Here is a 7,500-nt window from a genome sequence, read left to right as displayed (position 1 = left end):
AAGAAAAAAGACTCTTTTTTTTTTTTCATTTTAAAATTGATTATCGATCGATTTGGCAATAACGAAAGGATTACTAGTAACTAGTAATCCGCGTTGCTCTCACTAAAGCGCATACCCGTATGGATATCAATATATCACTCGCGCCTTTGTTTGTTACAACACGGCGATTCGAATCTAAAATTTAAATAGAAAATGGCTTGAATGAAATCATAAGAATATCTATGCTGTACACTTTTCTTTATTGCCCTGGGATTGTAGTTCAATTGGTCAGAGCACCGCCCTGTCAAGGCGGAAGCTGCGGGTTCGAGCCCCGTCAGTCCCGACGGATACAATAAAAAAAAAATACATCAATTGATCCCTCCATTTTCTGTGAAAGGGAATACAAATGAAAGAATTTCATTCCCAAGGATAGCCTTTTTTATTTATTTTTTCCTTTCCATTTTTTGTTGGGGTTTATTTGTAAACTATTTGTAAACGGTGAAAGTGGAAAAGCAGTCAGATGATACATCATCAGATGATTGTACAAGGAAGGCGGTAGATTATCGAAAAGAAAGAGTGGAAAAGAATATATAGAAATAAAGGAAAGGAATTCTTTTGATTGGGCCAGGAATCCAATTTTGTATTCGGTGTGGATAAAAGAGCTTCCTATGTTATACTATTCAATTCTCGACGGTGAATCGATTTGATAGCTTAGATATTGTTATTCATGATATTGATCCGATTCGATGTCATTGAAATGTAAGTCATCGCATTGAATTTACAAGCGACAAATTTATCATCTCTATGGGATTAAATCCCGAGTTATTGCGAAGTAAAAAAAACAATGAAATTATGGAAGTAAATATTCTCGCATTTATTGCTACAGCGCTGTTCATTCTAGTTCCTACCGCCTTTTTACTTATAATATACGTAAAAACTGTCAGTCAAAGTGATTAATTTGAATGAAACTTGACTTTTTATCAAGGATTTAAGAAAAAAAGGATTCCAATTTCACGTCTTAAATAAATTAAATAAAATGAATGGACTAGAATCAGCAGTATCCTATCAAACTCGATAGTATGGTAGAAAAAAAATATGAATCTTTCTACCATACTATCCATATCTATTATTGTAATGTATAAAGATACAAGCTTAATATAGATGAATCTACAATATGTATCTTCATACATGTCGATATCAATTAAATATATGTAATGAAATATATGTAATGTACATAGTATCTCAATTTTATTTCTTCGCTTGATCTATTTTATTTGTGTTGATTTCAATCAATCTGAAATAATTGAAAGGCAAGTCTTACGATTTTCTAATTCTTTCATTTCATGGAACCGATTTTTAATTTAACTTCTTTTCTTTGATCCATGATATGAAATGAGTCAATAAAGCATGGCATAAATAAAATTCCTAAAATAATAAATAAAACAGGGGGTAAGTGTGCAATATGTGACTACACTAAGGCAAGATCTTATTAAATAAAAGAACTACTTTTTTTCTCTTTGAACAGTAACAGTAAAGAGGGAAGGAAATAAAAACAAACAAATACAGAAAAAAAAAAGGGGGGGGGGTTCCTTGTCCCTCATTGTCCATATATAACTCTGGTAAGAGCTGGTTCATCAAAATAGAAAATTTAGGAAGAATTCTTTTTTTTTTTTAATAAATTGCCTATCATCCGTATCCCTTTTACTTTCGAAATACGAACATGGGAATTATTGAAATGTTTGTTTGATTTTGATTGAAAGGGTATTATTCATAGAATACATTACTCCACTAGAATCCAAGAATTTCGAAATGAAGACTAATAAAATAGTTAAAAAGGCTTTGCAAAACGATCTAGAAAACAATTGATACGGTTTGATTCCTCAACCCAATTAGAAGTACCCCTAGAGTCCACTTCTTCCCCATACTACGAGTGAAAGGGAAAATGTAAAGACTACCATTAAAGCAGCCCAAGCAAGACTTACTATATCCATGTGTATTATGTCCCCTAATTTCTATGAATATGAAACAAATAGGAAGGAATTTTTCCATTATTGTTCACTAATAATAGTGGAATTACCGGTGCAGAGTCAAAAGGAAAAGGGAATTCTGACACACCACCGTTGATGAAACACTTCAATAAATCCGCTTATAACAAGTTCTTATATGATTTCTAGTAAAATCGAGAACCATTAAGCACAAGCAAAATACGCAGTAACACTTTTGGAAGTATCAAAAGAATGTTACTCACATGTAGCAATAATAAGACTTCTTCTTTCTTTTGGTGTCCCTTATTAAGTAAAAGCCAATTATCCATCCAATCTAATATTGATTGGATGCCTGAACACTCAGAGACTTTCATCAGTCTGTATACAAAGTATCTTCCAACCCTTCTACAACCATTCATTAGTTAATTAAACACTCCCGTTATCCAATCTAATTCAAGACTCCGATAGTAGCCCCTCTATTAGTAGGGGAGGGGCTACCATATCAAGATTTACTCATTCCCTTCCACTACTCTAGTTTTTCCTTGAATCCTAGACGTAAGGATTTACAACACTTTAGAAAACAAAACCTCCGGAAGTTTATAATCAAGTTTATAATCAAGAAAGTATCAAGAGTCCTTTTCTTACACTTGTTTTTGCCGGAGAAAATTGGTCGAGTTATATCAGCAAAACAGAATATAGGATTTCGCGTTTTTTGTTGATCAGGCGACACCCGGATTTGAACTGGGGAATAAGGGATTTGCAGTCCCCCGCCTTACCGCTCGGCCATGTCGCCAAAAGGCTACAAACAAAAAAATGAGAGTATCCCCTTTTTATTTTTAGATTGGATCCATACCTTCAATTGGTTATAGTATCTCAAGACACACAATATCTAAAAACAAAAACTTTCCCTTTCTTTTTTCTTTTCTATTGAAAAAGAAAATGTGGATTCTCAGTTACAAAAGTAAAAATGCAGGACAAAAAAATTGGAACCATTAACTATTAACTATTGACGGCAAATTTATGGACGATTCTTCTTCACTTGTCTTTCTCTAATGGTATAAGAAAATAAAAATGGATACATAACTAATTAGTATTGATTTTTTTTTTCAATTTTTCAATTCAATAAAAAAACTTTCTTAATTTTCAATTATAAATTATATAATTATAAATTATATTATAATAATATAACAGCAATTATGAGTCTATGTAAACCCCCGAACATAAGTTGTTACACAGCTCTAGTTATCTAATGAGGTATTTTATCTATCTAGATATGATGTCCATAGGGAATCAGCAAGAAATTATCGTGTTTCAATTTTTCATTGAATAGATTAAAATTAAAGAAAAAATAGAATTTTTGATAGAGCACGCCATGTGTTGTCTCCACTAGAGAGCTATAATGGAATAAAAAGAAAAGAGGAAAGACATATATAAATAGAAATGCTATATCTGCATATGTTTAATAAATACAAGCCCTCTTTTCGTACGCACTTCAATCATATTCTAAATATTCTACTAAAAAATAAAAAACTAAAAAATGGGTAAAAACATCTCTCTTCTCTGCGAATCATTTTTTGAACAGAACAATGGAATCTATGAAAAAATTAAGTGCTAGAAAAATCAACTCTCTCCCGATATATATTTTATGATTATTTTGTCTTTATCTCAACGAACAGATCAAATCAGGAATTCATTTCATTTTTCTGGTATTCAATCGGATTGGAATATGGAATATCATAATAATGGTAGAAATTGAATTATTATTTTTTTTTTTGATATTCTATACAAAACTCCATAAGGCTAAATGGCATTTATCAATTCTTTTATGTAGCTGTTTGTTATAAATATAAATTAAAATTTGAGTATAATTTTTCTTCTTCCGTTCATACGCATTTCATACATTCCATATATATTATATGGTATATGGAGTTAGATAAAATTTCATGTGATTCAGTAAACAGAATAGAAATTCAATTCCATCATTATTAGATCGATTCATATGATTCGATGAAGAATGAGAAAAGAATGGGATTTTTTTGATAAATGGGAAATTCAAAATGCTCGGGAATGAAAATGGGGAAATGTATACAATACCTGGGTTGAATCAGATACAATTTGAAGGATTTTGTGGGTTCATGGATCGGGGCTTAACAGAAGAACTTGATAAGTTTCCAAAAATTGAAGATACAGATCAAGAAATTGAATTTCAATTATTTGTGGAAACATATCAATTGGTGGAACCGTTGATAAAAGAAAGGGATGCTGTATATGAATCACTCACATATTCTTCTAAATTATATGTATCCGCAGGATTAATTTTGAAAACCAGTAAGGATATGCAAGAACAAACAATTTTTATTGGAAACATTCCTTTAATGAACTCCCTCGGAACTTCTATAGTAAATGGAATATACAGAATTGTGATCAATCAAATATTGCAAAGCCCCGGTATCTATTATCGATCAGAATTGGATCCTAACGGAATTTCGGTCTATACTGGTACCATAATATCAGATTGGGGGGGGAGGTTCGAATTAGAGATTGATAGAAAAGCAAGGATATGGGCTCGTGTAAGTAGGAAACAGAAAATATCTATTCTAGTTCTATCATCAGCTATGGGTTCGAATCTAAGAGAAATTCTAGAGAATGTTTGCTACCCTGAAATTTTCTTGTCTTTCCTGACCGATAAGGAAAAAAAAAAAATTGGGTCAAAAGAAAATGCCATTTTGGAGTTTTATCAACAATTTTCTTGTGTAGGCGGGGATCCGGTATTTTCTGAATCCTTGTGTAAGGAATTACAAAAGAAATTCTTTCAGCAAAGATGTGAATTAGGAAGGATTGGTCGACGAAATATGAACCAGAGACTGAATCTTAATATACCTCAGAACAATACATTTTTGTTACCGCGAGATATATTGGCAGCTGCGGATCATTTGATTGGAATGAAATTTGGAATGGGTACACTTGACGATATGAATCATTTGAAAAATAAGCGTATTCGTTCTGTAGCGGATCTCTTACAAGATCAATTCGGATTGGCTCTGGTTCGTTTAGAAAATGTAGTTAGAGGAACTATATGCGGAGCAATTAGGCATAAATTGATACCGACTCCTCAGAATTTGGTAACTTCGACTCCATTAACAACCACTTATGAATCCTTTTTCGGATTACACCCATTGTCTCAAGTTTTGGATCGAACAAATCCATTGACACAAATAGTTCATGGGAGAAAATTGAGTTATTTGGGCCCCGGAGGATTGACCGGGCGAACTGCTAATTTTCGGATACGAGATATCCATCCTAGTTACTATGGACGCATTTGCCCAATTGACACGTCTGAAGGAATCAATGTTGGACTTATTGGATCCTTAGCAATTCATGCCAGGATTGGTCGTTGGGGGTCTCTAGAAAGTCCATTTTATAAAATATTTGAGAGATCAAAAAAAGCACAGATGCTTTATTTATCCCCAAGTCGAGATGAATATTATATGGTAGCGGCAGGAAATTCTTTGGCCTTGAATCAGGGTATTCAGGAAGAACAGGTTGTTCCGGCTCGATACCGCCAAGAATTCCTGACTATTGCATGGGAACAAGTTCATCTTCGAAGTATTTTTCCTTTTCAATATTTTTCTATGGGAGCTTCCCTCATTCCTTTTATCGAGCATAATGACGCGAATCGGGCTTTAATGAGTTCTAATATGCAACGCCAAGCAGTTCCGCTTTCGCGTTCCGAGAAGTGCATTGTTGGAACTGGGTTGGAACGCCAATTGGCTCTAGATTCAGGGGTTCCCGCTATAGCCGATCAAGAGGGAAAGATCATTTCTACCGATACTGACAAGATTATTTTATCGGGTAATGGGGATACTCTAAGCATTCCATTAGTTATGTATCAACGTTCCAACAAAAATACTTGTATGCATCAAACTCCCCGGGTTCAGCGGGGTAAATGCATTAAAAAGGGACAGATTTTAGCGGATGGTGCCGCTACGGTTGGTGGCGAACTCGCTTTGGGCAAAAACGTATTAGTAGCTTATATGCCATGGGAAGGTTACAATTTTGAGGATGCGGTACTCATTAGCGAGCGTCTAGTATATGAAGATATTTATACTTCTTTTCACATACGAAAATATGAAATTCAGACTCATGTGACAAGCCAAGGTCCTGAAAGAATCACTAACGAAATATCGCACCTAGAAGCCCATTTACTCCGCAATTTAGACAAAAATGGAATTGTGATGCTGGGATCTTGGGTGGAGACGGGCGATATTTTAGTAGGTAAATTAACGCCTCAGGTGGCGAAAGAATCATCATATGCTCCAGAAGATAGATTATTACGGGCCATACTTGGGATTCAGGTATCCACTTCAAAGGAAACTTGTCTAAAATTACCTATAGGTGGGAGGGGTCGAGTCATCGATGTGAGATGGATCCAGAAAAAAGGGGGTTCTAGTTATAATCCGGAAACGATTCGTGTATATATTTCACAGAAACGCGAAATGAAAGTAGGCGATAAAGTAGCCGGAAGACATGGAAATAAGGGTATCATTTCCAAAATTTTACCTAGACAGGATATGCCTTATTTGCAAGACGGAAGACCTGTTGATATGGTCTTCAACCCATTAGGAGTCCCTTCACGAATGAATGTGGGACAGATATTTGAATGCTCGCTTGGGTTAGCAGGGAGTCTACTAGATAGACATTATCGAATAGCACCGTTTGATGAGAGATATGAACAAGAGGCTTCGAGAAAACTAGTGTTTTCCGAATTATATGAAGCCGGTAAGCAAACAGCGAATCCATGGGTATTTGAACCCGAGTATCCAGGAAAAAGCAGACTATTTGATGGAAGAACGGGGGACCCTTTTGAACAACCTGTTATAATAGGAAAACCTTATATCTTGAAATTAATTCATCAAGTTGATGATAAAATACATGGGCGTTCCAGTGGACATTATACACTTGTTACACAACAACCACTTAGAGGAAGGTCCAAGCAAGGAGGACAACGGGTAGGAGAAATGGAGGTTTGGGCTCTAGAGGGATTTGGTGTTGCTCATATTTTACAAGAAATGCTTACTTATAAATCTGATCATATTAGAGCTCGCCAAGAAGTACTTGGTACTATGATCATTGGAGGAACAATACCTAAACCTGAAAATGCTCCAGAATCTTTTCGATTGCTCGTCCGAGAATTACGATCTTTGGCTCTGGAACTGAATCATTTCCTTGTATCTGAGAAGAACTTCCAGATTAATAGGAAGGAAGCTTAATCGGAATGAATCAGAATTTGTCTTCTATGATCGACCGATATAAACATCAACAACTCCGAATTGGCTCAGTTTCTCCCCAACAAATAAGTGCTTGGGCCAATAAAATCCTACCTAATGGAGAAACCGTTGGAGAGGTGACAAAACCCTATACTTTTCATTACAAAACCAATAAACCGGAAAAGGATGGATTATTTTGTGAAAGAATTTTTGGACCTATAAAAAGTGGAATTTGCGCTTGTGGAAATTATCGAGTAATTGGAAATGAA

General features: G+C 34.8%; 2 non-coding genes across 2 annotated transcripts; one reads left to right on the top strand and one right to left on the bottom strand.

Annotated features, from left to right (window-relative positions):
- Positions 1 to 248: 248 nt before the first annotated feature.
- Positions 249 to 322, top strand: TRNAD-GUC (transfer RNA aspartic acid (anticodon GUC)). Its single transcript has one exon. It is a non-coding gene; the product is annotated as a tRNA-Asp (tRNA).
- A 2,363-nt stretch (positions 323 to 2,685) lies between these two features.
- Positions 2,686 to 2,757, bottom strand: TRNAC-GCA (transfer RNA cysteine (anticodon GCA)). Its single transcript has one exon. It is a non-coding gene; the product is annotated as a tRNA-Cys (tRNA).
- Positions 2,758 to 7,500: the final 4,743 nt, after the last annotated feature.

The sequence above is a fragment of the Durio zibethinus genome, unplaced genomic scaffold (genome assembly GCF_047325235.1).
Source record: "Durio zibethinus cultivar Kanyao isolate XHJ-2024 unplaced genomic scaffold, ASM4732523v1 HiC_scaffold_282, whole genome shotgun sequence".
Classification (NCBI taxonomy): Eukaryota; Viridiplantae; Streptophyta; class Magnoliopsida; order Malvales; family Malvaceae; genus Durio; species Durio zibethinus.
Note: the sequence above shows the minus strand (reverse complement) of the source record. Positions and strands in the feature narration are given on the sequence as shown.